Source organism: Coptis chinensis, chromosome 8, assembly GCF_015680905.1.
Source record: "Coptis chinensis isolate HL-2020 chromosome 8, ASM1568090v1, whole genome shotgun sequence".
Classification (NCBI taxonomy): Eukaryota; Viridiplantae; Streptophyta; class Magnoliopsida; order Ranunculales; family Ranunculaceae; genus Coptis; species Coptis chinensis.
Window position 1 is genome coordinate 34,039,007 of NC_141463.1, and position 19,161 is coordinate 34,058,167.

Sequence of the window (19,161 nt, forward strand, 5' to 3'; positions counted from 1 at the left end):
ACCAATGATCATCCTCACCATAACAATTGCATATTAACAAACTGTCTCCATATATATATATATATATTCCATACCAGGACATATATCATACATGCATTTCAAAAATCTTACTTCTTCACCATCTTCGTTACAACTTCTATGTATAAGCATATAACCTTGGCAATGTAGTGTTTTAGGACACCTTGCATTCAGATACTTGCATGATAACACAAGGTGTTTTCTTGAGGTGCAAATTTGGCACCTCTCTTGATCGAGTGTATCAAAATAACATGATTGTTGAGTTGATTCGCCAACGTCGATATGTTAGCTAGTTTTTTGCAATGATGAAGAATAAGCCATGGTAAAATGAAATGGTTGTGGAGATAGTTTTGGAGTGTTGGTGAGAATGAAGCAATTTGTGAAATTTCCGACTTTCTACTCGATAGCATGCGCCATTAGTAATGGCGCGCGACAGTGGTACTGATGATCTACGTAGCTAACATTACTAATGGCACGCGGGGTGGGGTCTACAATCAATTTTGCGGTCGATATTTGTAACCACTTAGAGTTGGTCAAAATTTGCGACCAAATTCTCCAAATTTCTTCTTCAAATTTGAAGAGTATACTACCACCACCTAGAGATGCTCTAACCAAGTGCTCATTGACCACATTTAAGTACCAATCTAGTGTCAATTGTCATGGAATTTTAGTGTCCTTACAAGAGCCCAAAATAAACCAAACCAATTGTTGCAATTTAATTAGAAAATCGGGTATTAATCCCTCATTCCATTTTGTATACAAATCAACGACAGCAAAGCTGCATATTAATGGTCCTCACTAAAGTCGTACATATACTAATATAACGGACAATGTGACATATACAAAACCTAAAAAATCAACGACCAAGATTGCACCTCTCATCCACTTTCATTATCAAGGGTCAGATATTGTTTATTTGAATAAGAGGATCACGAAACTTATCATCCTTTGGATCTTTATGCCTGAATACTCATTATCATATTAAAATCCATCTCAAAACATTACAAATATGGGGTCTCATTTCACTCATTAGATCATCTTTAGTTAGTCATTCAGATAACGAACTAATTGCTTAGTAGTCTTCTTTTCTTTAGTATTATTCTTTCTTTTTTTTCGGCCAGTTCATCATTTTATGTTAAAACTTCTTTAATTTAATCTTAAGATGAAGGTAAAATTTCAATTTCATGGTTTTTCTAATTTAGTTCTTCATGTTTTTCGTCCTTATTAATTCCATTTTCTCCTAGTTTGATCTTGACAAGAAGCTTCGGTCTTGAATAAAATCTCAACATCTTCTCTCTTACCTATCATCTAAATTTTACACCTCAATAGAAGTAAGGTTGGCTTCACTAGGCGAGTGTGGGAGCCTAACACTTCCCCACATCATACCAAGTATGTCCTTCAAGTATGTTTTACTTAACTTTTCCTTGATAAAGTTAGGTAGCGGCTCTAAAATCAATTTCTTAGACCAGGCACACATTTTTGTGTGTACAACATCCTATATACTTAAACGCTCTATATGATCATACACCTTACAACGTCATACGTCCTATATGATCATTCTGCTTATATATATATATATTATATATATATATATATATATATATATATATATATATATATATATATATATATATATATATATATATATATATACATCCTACAAGATCATATGACATCTCATATCTTAGACCATCTACAACGGTTCATTGTCGATATTAAGAAGATAACCATTACAAGATCCAGTACACGCTTTGCACTCCTTTCTCTAGCACAATGGATCTCTACATTCTATGCAACCGTTACAAATCTACTCATTAATGTATTCAAAGACATTCCATATATGAGTTGGCATGTTATTGACTTCCATTTATGGCAACGCGATCTCAGGCAATATCTCACCTATAAAAGGATACCCAAAACTACCTTTGATTGATTCCACTCCCCCCAAAAAGATTGGATACATAGACATCTTGTTCACTGAAGAAGAACATCCCTAACCTATTCATCTCAAAATCCACATTCTCATTCTTTAGTGTAATATTGATTACAAGTCTTATAGACGAAAATCGGTATCTATAATTATAGTATCTCTACATAGTACAAATCATTTTGTTAGTTTGGGAGTCTATTAATGGAGTCCCTTTAGAAGGCGCAATATTTACATAGACCTTCCTTCTGAATTTTTGACATAAAGGACTACTATGTATATTGACATTTTAAAAATGCAAAACCTAGAGTACTGATAAGAGCCCAAAACTATAGTTTTAACCCTTTAACAGTCATACTTTTAGACCAATTATGTGAGTAATAATTAAGAGTTAACACTGATTACATGTTTTTATGCATTTCAGGCTTCAAAGTCCATTATGTGCAGAAATGTGCCACTTTAGCGAGATAAAGGAGCAAAGGTCGGTTACTAAGGAGTTCCGTGATTAAAGGCCAAGTTTCGAGAAGACAAAGCCTTTCTAAAAGCCCGATCAAAAGCTGAAAAGTCGGCGGGCGAACAAAGACACAAAGTCGTGAGAACTTCGAAGGACATATCTTTGGACTCAGACCTCGGAATGGGGCCTACCTTATGTCAAAACGACCGGCTCGGAAAGAGCTTTCCAATGGTCTAAGCCTTGACCCAATCAGAGGATCAAAAGTGGACGGAAAGTCTGTTGAAGCTAACTGCAGCTGAAGAGGCCTTTTTGGACTGAAAGAATTGGGTTTTGGGCCTGATTCTCTAGCCCAAAACATGGCTCCAAGCCCATGCACGATTTTTGGATCTGAATGTATAAAAACAAAAGCTTAGTTCTTTGTTAAAAAAAGGTGGTTAATGGTAGATAGTTAGACCTAGATTAGATTTAGATTAGTTAGCCTCCATTAATGAATTCTAGATCTAGTTTTTCATGTAGATTAATTAAGTTTAGTTCCATTTCAATTATTGTATTAGATTAAACCTTTGAATCTTGTTCTTCATTTTGATTAGATCAATAAAGTAGTATTTTTATCAATTTCGATTTTTGTCATTTCCATTTCTAGATCCAATTTCAATTCCTGTCCTTATTGCATTTTAGTCATTAAATTAGATTTCATTATTGTTTAATTAAGTAAATTTCAATTCTTTATATCATGTTTAGTTTAAATTTAATTGGAAATAATTGCGTAATGATTCTCGGCTAAACCTCCATTAGAGGGGGTTGAGAAGCCTTGATGAAAGCTTGATTCCGATTAACGTAGATTCGTCGTAATTTCCTTTCCACTCTAGAAACGTTTAGTTCACCATGAGAATGGGTTTAATCATTCACATGCTAGTTATTAATTGGTAGAAATGCCATGTGTAATTAGGGATTAGGAAGAACCAATTGTTCTGCGAAGCAGTTCAATTCGGATTATGACGATTTGTAGTTAATAGGATTAAGTCGAGTTAAGGTGGAATCAATTCCCTTCTAACTCCTTATCATCGAATCAACGTAGCATTCCCTTAGTTATTCCCATCATCGACTAGTTGCATTTAGGTGGGTAGTTGCATAAGTAGTCTAGTTGCCTTTTTAAGTAAAATCTCTCATTAGACTTTAAGTTTAGAGTACTTACACTTGAGAACATAGCATGCGGAAGGACTAAGAGTGGAACGAATCACTCTACTCCACTATATCTCATAGACTTGAGAGTAGAATCTTTGATAAATATAAGCATCATAAGACTAGTTTAGTTTTACTTGTGTTTGTAAGTTTCATCGCTTTATTTCGTAGGTAAGACTATTCATTTTACTTTTATCAAATGGCGCCGCTGCCATCTTAGTTTCACTTTCGTATTGTTTTCGTAATGTTAGTACTGTTCTTAAAGTCCCATTACACTCACCCACCCTTGTTTGATTCATCGTGGTTGTCCATTTCGAGTTGAAAAATTCAAATTAAAAATTAGCTGGCCTTTATCTTCCTTGAGCGACCAGCTCTATAGCTGGAGCAAAGCGTGACCCGCCCCATGTGGGAGCCCTAAAAACACTATAATTTGAAAATTAAGCGGCGACTATTATTAGAGCGACTTCCTTAGCAAATTTTGTCGGATTTCGGCGGTTTTGATTCGAACTTTGATCTTTCATATTTTTTCAGTGTTCTAACCTCCTATATACACTGAACAAGCGTAAACAAGGCGTTATTCATAAAGCGAAGCAAGGCCTTAAATCAGGTATTCCTTTCTTCCACACCTCGCTCTCTGTTAGAGGTTTATACTAGTATATCGAGAATTGTTTGGAGTGTTGATGTGTTTAGCTAAGTTTGGTTTTAGCCTTGTATGAGATTAAGGTGCGGGCGAACAAAACACCGAACGCGTCATTACACAACAACGCGTCAACAAACAAGTCTATCTAGTATACCACCCACTACACCTCTAGCTACTATTTCACACACATCACGACCGACAATGCAATGCCCGAAGAAGAAGAGGCCTCTCTCGACTTCAACAAAGCCTTGGCGATAGCCCCAAATCTTGCATCGTTCTAGCGGACCCACCGGGATTTCGAATCCCCAAATATTTTAATTTGTTACCCGTTTTCATGGATTAGACCATGAAAAACCTTATCAAGACATCGCGTAGGATTGAACAAGTCCTAACAACATTCCACCATCCTACGGTTGGTGCGGAACAAATTAAATTAAAGGGTATTCCCTTTCACCTTAGCCGATAAAGCGGCGTCTTGGTTAAGCGCCCAAAGCGCCTAATTACGTGGACTCGTGGGCTAAACTTGTTCATTTGTTTATGGAACATTTTTACCCACCCCTAAAGACGGATGAGATGCTTTCCAAGATTCATTTCTTTTCGACAAAATCCTCATGAAACATTTTCGGAGGCTTGGAATCGTTTCACCGATCTCCTTATAGAGTGTCCACATCATAGCTTAGCGAAAGACCGTTAGTTCGTGCCTTTTCAAAGGACTTCTACACCACCATAAAGAAGTCCTTGACATAATGAATGGGGGTAGTTTCTTAAGCAAAGGAGCTTGAGGAGGCTTATAAATTTTTAGAGGACCAAACTAAAGCGAAATAACAACGGGGGGGTAGTGGCGATTACTCCGCTCGCTAGTTCTTCTTCAAATGATTAAGGCTACCGGTATGTTTGAGGTTAAATCAGATCCTAAGCTTAAAACTCTAATTGAATCCCTCACAAAAAGGTAGAGGCCATTTCGTACAACAAAAGCCAATCCCGTCATGAATGTAAATTCAAATCCATGTAGTTTTCGTTGGAGCCACGAGCATCCCGACACCCATTTTGTCCTATAGCCTATGAGCAGGGCTTGTTCCATTAATAGTGAACCTAATGCCCTTGGAGACAAAATCCCAACCGGTTGGAGAAATAACCAAAGCGTCACACCCCAAAGTACAATAATCAATATGTTAGGCCTATGCACGGCTTTAACCAAGCCCCATTACGACAAGGGCGGTCGGGGAATTTTAATAATTATAACAACCAAGTGCAACCCTCATCAAGGTCAAGCACAAAGTCAAGGTAGTTATAATAATTATAACGCTTAATAGAGGTATCATTTAGATAAATAATAACTACCAAAATCCACCCATAAATAATTCCGTGAAATAGTTCGGTCGGACCACCCGTGACTACTACACCCACACAACCGGATCGTCTTGACACCTTCATACAAGTGAGCCAAAAATTTTCCAAACCATGGCTCAATCTAACCAACGGCTTCTACAATCCGTTAATAATTTAACCAAACGGTTGGCTCAAGATAAAGCCCAACCCAAAGGTGTGTTTCAGTCACGAAATACCTAATCCTAAAACAACAAATACAGCCTTTGAGATAACCGATAATACTAGTAATGAGTATGAAACCGTAGGTGAGCTAAAGGCCATCACCACCCTCCGTTCTGGTAGAGTGGTTGATAACAAAGTAACTATGCCTATAGTTACCCCACCACTAGCCCCTACACCCGCTATATTACTAGATGCGAAATAGAAACTGAAGAGCCTACCAGCGTAGAGGTACCAATTCAACACAACCAAAGAAACAGGAAGCCACGGTTAAACACCCAGGTAATACCATTGCAAAATATAGACAGAAACCACCGTTTCCACAAAAATTAGCCATGTTAACTAGGGATACAAATTACGAGGAGATTAGAGATGTTTTCAAGAATCTAACTATAAACCTTCCCTTCCTCGAAGCTATAAAAAAGCTACCACACCATGCGAAGTTTCTTAAACAATTGTGTACTACTAGGCGTAAGACCAATATACCAAAAGACGCCTTTTTAACAGAACAATTCCCAAATCTATCTGAACATAATGGAATTGTTAAGTACAAGGACCCTGGTCGTCCTACTGTCACAATGCACCTTAGGAGATTCTTATCACGACGACCGCGTTATTAGACTTGGGGGCTAGTGTCAACTTACTCCCGTTTTATTTGTATAGACAAATAGGTCTAGACGAGATGCAACCCACTAGAATGACGTTGCAATTAGCTGATTGGTCTATTAAGTATCCTAAGGGTGTCGTCGAAAATGTTCTGGTAAAAATTCAGGATTTTTACTATCCGGCTGATTTTGTCATCCTCGACACAGAAGTCGTTAATGACTCTGTCCCGATAATCTTAGGGCGACCTTTTCTGGCAACTGCCAATGCGCTCATTAATTGCCACGATGGTTCAATGTCCATGTCTTTTGGCCATCTTGTTGTTGAAGTCAATGTTTTTAAAACAAGGACACAGTTACCCGATTAGATCTATGGATGGAGAGGTTAGCATGATCGAGAGGCGTTTTCGAGATTATTTCAACAACACGTTCCCGATAATCATATGCCCAAATTTCTTTCCTTTGGAAGATCAGACTCCAATATTTCCATCCCTACACTAGTCGATACACATATTACGGATGAGGAGGAGATAGATGACTTTCTCAAAGATATAGAGGACTATCATAGTAACGAGGATATGACCAATCTAGATAAGCAATTCGATGAGTTTCTTCGAGCAAGTGATGAATCACCCTATCAAGAACTACTTTACACAACATCCACCTCGACTCCCCTCCTTCCACCCTTTCAAAGGAATCTCGAGTTTGCACTCGATCCTTTTGTTTCTCCTGTGCTCCATAATTTTTTAAATCCACCTAGTAAACAAATACTACAGAAGGACAAACCATTTGACACCTTCATTTTCAGAATTGAGACAGTCCCTACACACACAATGAATGAGTTTTGTGCTAAAACCACATCCTCATTGTTTACAGGCTGTCTTTCTACAACTTATCCATATCCACCATATTCTTCACAACCATTCACTTTTCCACACTTATTTACTAGAACACCCACTCATTCAAAAATGAAAAATAAGGTGCATGATAGGTTACATAATAGGGTTATCCGACTTCGCTTCCATTTCACTAGGTTGAGTCATAGGAAATCTTGGTGCTTGATTGTGTTTGGATATGTTTTCTGTGATATTTATTTATGGAATGATCCACAATTATTTTGGTTGTTGATATATGATAAACCTGCATGTTCATACATACGCCTAGATAAAGTCGAAAGTATCGACTATAAACGACTTAACTTTTGTGTTTGGTGCATTTTCTTTCATTTCCATATATTGGTGAGTGCACCATTAAGATAACCGGGCCCATCCTATGGAGTGTGTGGCTGTAAGTACCGGATCCGAAGTCCACGTTTGACATAATTCACGTTTTCCACTCTTGCATGTTTTCTCGGATTTTTGAGTCATGTTTCTCTATGGGGTGAATTATGTCTTTATTGTTTATTGTTTTTCTTTTTAAAATTAAAAATTAAAATATATATATACATATATATTAAAGAATAAGCATAGTAACCTAGGAAGTCTCGGGAATCTGACTTTAAAAGACCCACTGCTAAAAACAAATTTTCTAAGCTTCGTTGTAAAAATTTGTTTGGGGGTGGGGTGTTCGTGTTTCCGTACTAAATATTTATGTCCCATTAGAGTTGCTTAGGCCGTTTTATTGTATTATGATTCGGGTTGACATAATCCATGAATTTAGAGTTCAATTGTTAGCATAACGTACGTCATGCACGCACTTCGAGGCGTTTTCCACTATCTTATATGTCATCCACGGTCGGAATAGAGTGTTTTATGGATCAGTGGATTGAAAATTCTCTCCTGATCATTTCCATATCTCATTCACAAAAATCGGACCGGTAACGAAGCGGCAATTTTGATTTGAAGTTTCGCGAAAAATCGAAAAAAAATCACAAATTTCGATTTTGGGCTTGGGCCCAACCCGCGCCCACCGACAGCGCGACCGCGCCCTTCACCTGCACCATCAGTTCACTGTTTTCTACATCCGCCATTAACGACCAAGCTCCAAAACCTAAAAAACAAAATCAAAATAAAAAGAAAACAGAAATTTACCCACCCCAAATTAAATCCCAACCCAAATCGATTCCAAACACCACACCGACCACCACCACTACCGATTTCCATCACTAAAACCACCGAAAATTCAAAATTTTGGTGCTGCCGACCACCACTCCACCACCACCTTGGTTGCTTCAACCGGTCTATTAAAATCACACCACTACATCACATTTAAACCCCCACTACATTCCAAACTTCCAATGGCTCAACAACGCCCGAATTTTTTCGAGACAAGCTTTTTACCGCCGACCACTTCGCTACCGTTTTATGGTGACGAGATGATCGGTCGAGGCTGGAATAGCTTGTGGTACTCGACTGAAGCCTATTACCATGAGGACTTAGTCCGGCGGTTCTATGATCTGAGGGAGTTGGAAGGGACTAGGATTTTGTTGTAAAAAGCGGAAGGAAGTGACGATCGGTTGTTGGTTGAGATTCTAGGCATTCCGCCTAGAATCCATCTAGATGTCACCCCTGCAGGGAGTCCCGGCATAATGGGGTAGAGCCATTGATGCACGAGGACGGTTATTGGAGGGACTACAATGCAAGATCGCATTGTGTCCGGCGAGCTTCCTTAGGACCAACCGGTGGCTCTGACCCGGTGGATTGGTCGGAACGATCGGGGAAGGGAAGGTCGGCGATATTGGCCTGAAGCTGCCTCCATATCTTATGGATACTCGGGGAGGCGGAAGTATGACTTCTGCATCTTAGAGTTTTACTTGAGCATGATTAGGGGAGTAGGGAGGACTGTTGCCCCTCTCCCTGTGTTGATAACAAAGATCATGCTCAAGTTGAGAGCAGCTCAGGCGACTGATCGGACATATATCACTCTCCACCGTAACCCTCGCATCTATAAGGAGTGTGTCCAACGGGTTTGGAGATTGGCTGAGGATAGAGAAGAAGAAGAAGAGGATGGAGGAGCTGAGAATGCCGAGGAGGCTGGGGGACATCAGGATGCCTCCGAGGATGAGGAGGACTTGACCTGTTTTGACGCGGATGCCTTGGAGAGAGCTTTGGGCGGATCAGATGCGTAACGCATGGCTGTGATCCATCGAGGCATCGCGTTAAGCTTAACACTATCTGTGAAGACCTCGAACTTCGGCGAAGCAACGATGCATCACAACTTCGAGCTCCGTACCCAGAGAGAGGACGAGAGGTGAGAACAGATGAGCGCCGAGCTAGAAGCTCAGCGCCAGTTCTGGGACGAGATGCTAACACGATTCCCACCTCACGGGGACTCTCCTGCTGAGGACACACCATCCGAAGGCGTCGCCGCCGCCCGAAGGGCGAATAATGTGCCGGGCTCTTCAGAGCTCGGGGCAGCGATCTCGAGCATGTTCCCTCTGCCACCAGTTCCGGAGTAGCTAGAGATAGTATAGTTTGATGTTTTATGTTTTATTTGTAATTTCTTTATTGTTATTTATTTTAATGCAAGTTTATTTCCGTAATTTGAATTTTGTAGTGTAATGTACTCCGAATGAAAATTTTAATATAAGGGGTTATTTTCAGTATGCGTGGTTGTTTCATATTGATTCCACCTTCCCAACTTGTTTGGGGGTGGTTTTATCAATTCAAGCATTATTTTTATATAACCCTCGTATTAGAATTTATTGCGGAGTCAAGGTGAAAATATGCCCGTTTAGGCATATCTATGATTGAGTATCATTGTAGGATGAAATCTATATTAAATAGGTACATTCTATCATAAAATCAACCTAAAAGATCTTTGGGTTTGAATTAGAATCAAGGATATGAGTTGTTTCGTTTTGGGTTTAGAAATTTTAGGATTTCTAAAAACTGCCGTAATTAGTTTTGGCAACTTCGATCCATTTTAGCAACTTTAAACCTATATAAACTTGATACAATCTATCCTCACAACTCACACTACACCTAAACTCCATCACTCACCTTTCACTCCCGCGATTCCCTCGTTTCGACTCATTTTCGAAGTTTACGCAACTCGGCGACTTTCGGCGCTCAGATATTTTTCTGAGTTTTTGTCGAGGCCTTTCGGCTGCAAGCTGAGCGACCCCAGCTCAAACACTGGAAATTTCAATTTCTTCAGAGCGCGACCGCGCCCTATCAGAGCACACTCGCGCCCTGACTTCCGTGGACCAGAAAATTTCCAGTTTTTGTGCGTAGTATCCGGATCATTCGCAGCTATTCCAAAGCGTAATTTTGAGATGACATCTCCAACATTGATCTTTGGAACAGTCTTCGAAGATTTGTTAAAAGCACTACTTATGGTGCTTGGTTTCGCGAAGCGATCACATTCGTTGGTTGGGAGCCGCTTATGGTAAGACCGGATGCACTTTATTCTCCGACTCTAGCATCTTATTTTTACGATAACTGCATTTTCTTTGAAAGACCAGATGGAGAACAAGTGTTCTCCATCAACATTGATAATGAACCAATGGAAATTACCAGGTTCTTGCTAGCATTTGTTCTTGGACTGGCTATGCCCGCTGAAATACAAGACCCATGGTGCTATTGGGTCGATAATATGTATGTCTACACTTACGAGTTTTTGCATGAGTCGTATGGCGCGGGCATTTTCCATATTGAGGACCAAGGGGAATATAACGTCGCCTTTGGTAGCTTTGTCCATGAACATAGGAACTGTTATGTTTTGGATCATGCTAAACATTTTTAGGGAATGGCGTTTTCTTACGTGAATGATGCCACTTGCAGTATCTTCTTCCTTGCTTTAGCCGGGGACGTATGTGTCATGACCTTCCCGAACCTTGATGTCTAGTTTAGCTTCGATCCCATAGCATGAGGCATAAGTACCTTCTTATGCCCGTTCTAGTTTCGTATTATGCTATGTTTCTTTCCTGTTTTTTGTACACGCTTCCGGATTAGATTACGATTCGACACTATCGACCCACCAATAGTATTATTCGATCTTTCCGTGTAATGACTTGGCAAGGGTGGAGGATACAACCTCATCTGGTTGCACCCTACCCCCGCCGCACTCAAGTGGCTCTTAATAGGTTAGCAATAATAGATGATAAATGGCGGGAAGCCGGCAAATTATCATGGCATGGCAGGCGGGGCGAAGGAACCTCACTTCTTTATGGAAGAAGAGAATGAGGAAGATGACGAAAGTAATCGGGGGATAAGGTAAGTTTTCATTCTAGTTAGTGTCTGCTTATGTCCCAAGCAATTTCATTCTTGTTAACCCCATAATGGGTAGAACTCGTATAGAGTTGTGTCAGTTTATTTCCTATAGTAGTACGTTCTAACTTTGTTTTGCAGATGTTCCTGAATTTCACACGTTTCAATGGTATTTTTCCTACCCTCTTTATTTACAATACTTTGAGGACAAAGCATGATTCTTGTTTGGGGGGGGCATAGAAACACGTGTAATTAAGGCATCTGTTAGGATTAGATAGATATAATATGCATTTGTTTTCTAGTTAAAATTTTAAAAAATTCAAAAATATAAATAAATAAGTTATGCTATACACTTAGGAATATTGGTATTGTTTTCTTTCTCCATGCTCTTAACAATCTAGAAGTCTCACGTAGCTTTTGCATCAGAATAATTGTTAGAAACTTAGGTTAATATATAGGTAATAATATTTGCATCTATCTATAAATATATTACATGAGTATCTATGATTGTTAGCAGTAAGTTTCTGAAATCTAGGCTAGAGTACTTATTCTACAAATCCTGTGAGAATATAGCCTAAAGCCTTATATGAAATAAAACATTTGAGAAATGACACAAGGGAAAAGTAAAATCCGGATAGAGATATCACACGTCCACTTGCTTGATCACTAAACCATATCCTAAGCGAGAATTTAGGCCCTCTTTAGATCGATATAGCCAAAAATTCAAACCTATGAATTATTTTCTGCTAGTCGCCCCTCTGAGCCTTTCTTTAGCCTTTCATAAACCACAAATCCTTTACCCTGTTACAAAACAAAACAAAATAAATAAAAAAATAAAAAAATAAAAAAATTCAACCCACCCAATTTAGAATAAGTCTGAGAATAGAATGAGGAAGAAAGAAGAAGAGAAAAACCTTTGTAAACAAAAGTTAGTTTATTGCTTCAGAAAATAAAGAAAAGAAGTTTCCATCCAAGGAAAAGAAAAATAAAAATAGAAATAAAATAAAAACTCCAAAAATAGAATAAAAGGGAGTCAAAAGCCAAAGAAAAAAAAAAGAAAAAAAAAGAGAAATATGGCTAAGGATGGAAACAAAGTATAGAAGCAAAAGAAAATAACAAGGTTTTCTCTAGTTACATAATATGAAGACTCTATTATCTCAGACTTGTCCTTTTTGAATATCCATTTCCTTCCTTCTTAAACCATCTCCTAATCCCCGTAACACCTAATAAAGACCTCTAGCCCAATTAGGAATAGGTTAGTGTGATAGTAAGTGGCAGATGTGTTTGATCGACTTCGGCTTCCTTGTTGTCATTGAGATTGTAAGGTAAAGTGTGCCCACTGCGCACTAGAGTAGCTAAACTTGAGTGGAAAAATCAGAGTGTTGTATCTTAACTATTATTGTGAGAACCTACTTAAGGACGCTATTCCGAGTTTCAGAAACGGACCTGCTAGACATTTCATAGTATTACTCACTGTATATTTTGTTTATTATAGATGATTGATTATTATGCATATATTAGCTTAGGTTTTTGACTTGGTTATTCTTGTTCATAGCTAGTGAGATGTATAGATAGTTTGGAGCATGAATAAGGAAACAATAGTTTTATTTCTTAGTCGTTGTAGTATAGATGAAGTTTGTGAGTACCTTCACTGGAAAACTCTCACGAGGCTATAACTCGTCCACTGGGGAATTCCTAGTGGTTTAAGGCCTTGTTGCATATGGTCAATGCAATCGCACTCGGCAAAACGAGAAGTAGATAGAACTCCATTTTTGGTCACTTATGTTAATTTCTCATCTTTGCTTGAGGACAAGCAAAATGCTGTTTGGGGGTGGTTTGATAAGAGCCCAAAACTGTAGTTTTAACCCTTTAACAGTCATACTTTTAGACCAATTATGTGAGTAATAATTAAGAGTTAACACTGATTACGTGTTTTTATGCATTTCAGGCTTCAAAGTCCATTATGTGCAGAAATGTGCCACTTTAGCGAGATAAAGGAGCAAAGGTCGGTTACTAAGGAGTTCCGTGATTAAAGGCCAAGTTTTGAGAAGACAAAGCCTTTCTAAAAGCCCGGTCAAAAGCTGAAAAGTCGACGTAAAAAAAGACACAAAGTCGTGAGAACTTCGAAGGACATATCTTTGGACTCAGACCTTGGAATGGGGCCTACCTTATGTCAAAACGACTGGCTCGGCAAGAGCTTTCCAATGGTCTAAGCCTTGACCCAATCAGAGGAGCAGAAGTGGACGGAGAGTCTGTTGAAGCCAACTGCAGCTGAAGAGGCCTTTTTGGACTGAAAGAATTGGGTTTTGGACCTGATTCTCTGGCCCAAAACATGGCTCCAAGCCCATGCACGATTTTTGGATCTGAATGTATAAAAACAAAAGCTTAGCTCTTTGTTAAAAAAAGGTGGTTAATGGTAGATAGTTAGACCTAGATTAAATTTAGATTAGTTAGCCTCCATTAATGTATTCTAGATCTAGTTTTTCATGTAGATTAATTAAGTTTAGTTCCATTTCAATTATTGTATTAGATTAAACCTTTGAATCTTGTTCTTCATTTTGATTAGATCAATAAAGTAGTATTTTTATCAATTTCGATTTTTGTCATTTCCATTTCTAGATCCAATTTCAATTCCTGTCCTTATTGCATTTTAGTCATTAAATTAGATTTCATTATTGTTTAATTAAGTAAATTTCAATTCTTTATATCATGTTTAGTTTAAATTTAATCGAAAATGATTGCGTAATGATTCTCGGCTAAACCTTCATTAGAGGGGGTTGAGAAGCCTTGATGAAAGCTTGATTCCGATTAACGTAGATTCGTCGTAATTTCCTTTCCACTCTAGAAACGTTTAGTTCACCATGAGAATGGGTTTAATCGTTCACATGCTAGTTATTAATTGGTAGAAATGCCATGTGTAATTAGGGATTAGGAAGAACCAATTGTTCTGTGAAGCAGTTCAATTCGGATTACGACGATTTGTAGTTAATAGGATTAAGTCAAGTTAAGGTGGAATCAATTCCCCTCTAACTCCTTATCATCGAATCAACGTAGCATTCCCTTAGTTATTCCCATCGTCGACTAGTTGCATTTCGTGGGTAGTTGCATCGTAGTCTAGTTGCCTTTTTCGTAAATCTCTCATTAGACTTTAAGTTTAGAGTACTTACACTTGAGAACATAGCATGCGGAAGGACTAAGAGTGGAACGAATCACTCTACTCCACTATATCTCATAGACTTGAGAGTAGAATCTTTGATAAATATAGACCGTTAAATTAGTTTTAGTTTACTTACGTTTTGAGTTTATCGTTCATTTCGTAGGTAAACTATATTAATTTTATGTTTTATCAAGTACGCATGCTCATGTGTACTCTCTCATTTGGGCCCTCCACCAGCAAAAGGTGAGGGTCCACCAGCAAAAGGTGAGGGTGTATTGCATGGCAAGGTACTGGATCTAGGTTCTCCTATCCCTGTGTACCGGTACAGCCAGCGCATGCTAGAATTGCTATTTTAAAAAATGTCAAACCCGTCATAATGCTTTTCAAATCAAATCTAAATCAATATTTCTAATCAATCCAACTAAAGAGACTATAGTATTTTTTGTGACCATAAGAGTTTACCATACAATCCACTAAGTGTGGTACCTCCATGCATTCACACAACTCAACCGTCATAAATTACATACAAATAAAATAACATTGTTCACCCACAGGCGCTATTACACATAGAAACCACAAGAAGGCTATGCGAAGGATACAATTCTAGTTCACTTAGAAGTTCCAATCTTAATGTACATGATATGAAGAACAAAGTGTGTCAAATCACGTACCAAAATTCATTCATACAACATGATTAAAATGGATATATTTTATTTCTTCTTCATGTAAATCATATACAACTGCATTTCCCTGCATACTTAACTAATTAACACGTGATGGTAAAAGATCTGCATCAAATCCCTTAGATCCCATCAAATGAGCAGCTGAAAATTGTAATTCAAAGTTGGCAATTGTATTAGATTGGTGCATAGATGGCAATTGTATCCCCGACCCTTTCATTCCTCAATCCAACCTTACCTAATTAACCTTACCTACTAAAAACAAAGATAAAAATCAGAGATTCCTACCACAAGAAACGAAATAAAATATTAGAATTACAAAAACATCAACAAGTTAAGCAAACTGAAATAGTAATCAAATAATCAATAGATAAAGTAATTTCATTTTTCAAAAATCATGACAAAGGATATAGTCTCGATAGAAACAACCAAATCTTTTACTGATCAAAGCTTCACGAACGTCCTTTTAACAATAAAAATGTCATACATCCCCTCCTTAAACACATTTATCCAACAATTGATGTTAATTCTAGTAATCAAAAAGTTTTATTTCAAACGTCAAATGTGCACCTTTTCTTTCCGTATCATATGTCCAACTTAGTGAAAAGGCACCCACTCCAAAAGTAGAACCACTAGCCCATTCCTCACCAGTCCATTAAAAATTTAAAATTTTAGAAATAACATAATTAAAGAATAAATGAAGTACTAGAGGCCTCTAACGCAACTCGAAATTAAAGAATACAATCCAGTAGAAAAGAAACCAAAGTACTAAAGCTATGCATAACTGGTTACTGATCATAAGATGATCATAAGACAAGGATTTTTTGCTGATTGAATGACAAAAATTAAATGGATTAATTAAATAACAACAATATATGCAAACAAAATGATTAAACAATATTAAAAACAGAATGGAGAATCAGTTGATATACCTTCCCACTCATTCATAAGTCTCACAATGATTAGTGTATACTTGAGGACTACGCCTTCAAGTTTATGTCTCCACAATGTAACAAGTGATGACAATATTAAAGCATTGAAACACCAAGCACTTATAGCAACACTATGTGTTAAATATTGGTAATACCTTAGCCTGTACGAAGAACAAGAATTTTCCATTGTTAGCACGGACTTCCATGACCGCCATAAGAAGAGGTAGGTTCCTTTCACATGCAAATAGGGTCGCTATGTACAATAACTGTCCTCCTCAAGTATACGAATCTACAAGTACGCCTTTGTTTTTTCAGTAACAATCTACAAAAACGCCTTCACCTATAACACCTATAACACCTAAAACAAAGAATATGAATTTATCCTCTTGATTAGCAAGAAAACTAACATTTTATTTGAGTCACAAACTAGTAACACCATATGCTGAAAACTAACTCATAGTCTAGGAAATTGATCAAAAAGGTTCTGATAAGAGCCAAAAATTGTAGTTTTAACCCCTTAATAATCATACTTTTAGACCAATTATGTGAATAATAAATAAGAGTTAATACTGATTACGTGTTTTTATGCATTTCAGGCTTCAAAGTCCATTATGTGCAGAAATGTGCCACTTTAGCGAGATAAAGGAGCAATGGTTGGTTGCTAAGGAGTTCTATGATTAAAGGCCAAGATTCAAGAAGACAAAGCCTTTCTAAAGCCCGGTCAAAGCTGAAAAGTCAAAGTCACCACGGGCAGAAACAGCACACAAAGTCAGCAGAACTTCCGAAGACCATATCTTTGGACTCAGACATCGTAATTGGGCCTACCTTATGTCAAAACGACCGGCTAGGAAAGAGCTTTCCAATGGTCCAAGCCTTGACCCAATCAGAGGAGCAGAAGTGGACGAAACATCTGTCGAAGCCAACTGCAGCTGAAGAGCCCATTTTGGACTAAAGAAATTGGGTTTTGGCCCTGATTCTCTGGCCCAAAATATGGCTCCAAGCCCATGCACGATTTTTGGATCTGAAAGTATAAAAACAAAAGCTTAGCTCTTTGTTAATGGTAGTTAGCTAGACCTAGATTAGAATTAGATTAGTTAGCCTCCATTAATGAGTTTTAGAACTTAGTTTTAGAATTTCATTTCTTGTTTTAGATTAATTTCTTGAATCATTGAATATCATTCATTAGATAAATAAAATAGTTATTATTCTTGTCATTTCGATTTTTGTTATTTCAATCTATTAGATCTAGTTTTAATTATTGTTGGTTACCATTTCTTAGTTGTTAATTAGATTTTAATTATTGTTTAATTTAGATTAGTAAATTTCGAATCTTGATATTATGTTTAATTTAGATTCATATGGAAATGATTGCGGAATGATTCTCGGCTAAACCTCCATTAGAGGGGGTTGAGAAGCCTTGATGAAAGCTTGATTCCGATTATCGTAGAGTCGTCGTAATTTCTATTCCACTCTAGAAACGATTAATTTGCCATGAGAGTGGGTTTAATCATTCACATGCTAGTTATGAATTGGTAGAAATGTCATGTGTAATTAGGGATTAGGAAGAACCAATTGTTCTGCGTAGCAGTTCAATTCGGATTACGACGATTCGTCGTTAGTGAGTTAAGTTGAGTTAAGGTGGAATCAATCCCCCCTAATTCCTTATTATAGAATCAACGTAGTATTTCCGTAGTTGAATCAATTATAGTTTTTATCTTGTGGGTAGTTGCATCGTAGTATAATTCCCCCTCGTAAAACTTTCATTAGACTTAAGACCGATTAGTTAACTAGAAAACATCACATGCTAAAGAACTAGGAGTGGAACGAACTTCCTACTCCAATCAGATCGTTCAATAGAAAAGAGTAGAAACTTTGATAAATATAGACTTCGTTAAAGTTTTAGTTTACTTACGTTTTGAGTTTCATCGTTCATTTCGTAGGTAAACTATCATTTTTATATTAATCAAATGGCGCCGCTGCCGTCTTAGTTTCACTTTAGCATTGTTTTCATAGTATAATTAGTCATTTTAAGTCCCATTAAACCCACCCACCCTTGTTTGATTCATCTTGTGGTTGTCCGTTTCAAAGATTGAAAAGTTCAGCGAAAAATTACGCGGCGACGACGCTTCAAAAAGCGCAAGCCCAAATGCTGGAACCTTGAGCGACCCGCCCCATATATCGAAGCGACCCGCCCTAAAACACTGTAACTTGAAGTTACACGAGCACGCACGACCAAAGCGAAAAGTGCACCAGCTCTAAGCTGAAATTTGTCGGATTTCCACAGGTTTGTTTCGAATTTCGATTTTTCAAGTTTTTCAGTGTTTTAACTTGTTATATACACTGAACACGCGTAAACAAGACACTATTCATAAAGCGAAGCAAGGGCCAATCAGGTATTCCTTTCTTCCACACCTCGCGATCTCGGTTAGAGGTTTTACTAGTATATATCGTAATTGTTTGGAGTGTTGCATGTTTAGTTAAGTTCGACTTAGTCTTGCATGAGATTAAGGTCTGGTCAAAGAAAAACAACTAACGTAATTACACTGCAACGTCAACAAACAAGTCTATCTAGTTTCCCATCCACTACACCTCTAGCTACTATTTCACACGCACCACTTGATATTATGGCTGAAGAAAGAGAGACTCCTCTCTCTGACTTTTATAAAGCCTTGAGCGATAGCCCTAAATCTTGCATCGTTCTAGCAGACCCAGTGGGGGATTTCCGCATCCCCCCAAATATATTTAATTTGTTACCCGTTTTTATGGTTTAGACCATGAAAAACCTTATCGGCTATCGTAGGATTGAACAAGTCCTTACAACATTCCACCATCCTACGGTTGGTGCGGAACAAATTAAATTGAGGGTATTCC

At 37.8% G+C, this 19,161-nt stretch overlaps 1 non-coding gene across 1 annotated transcript; it reads right to left on the reverse strand.

Moving 5' to 3' along the window:
* Nucleotides 1-4,794: 4,794 nt before the first annotated feature.
* Nucleotides 4,795-4,899, reverse strand: LOC147481219 (small nucleolar RNA R71). Its single transcript, XR_015207096.1, has one exon. It is a non-coding gene; the product is annotated as a small nucleolar RNA R71 (small nucleolar RNA).
* Between the last annotated feature and the right edge of the window lie 14,262 nt (nt 4,900-19,161).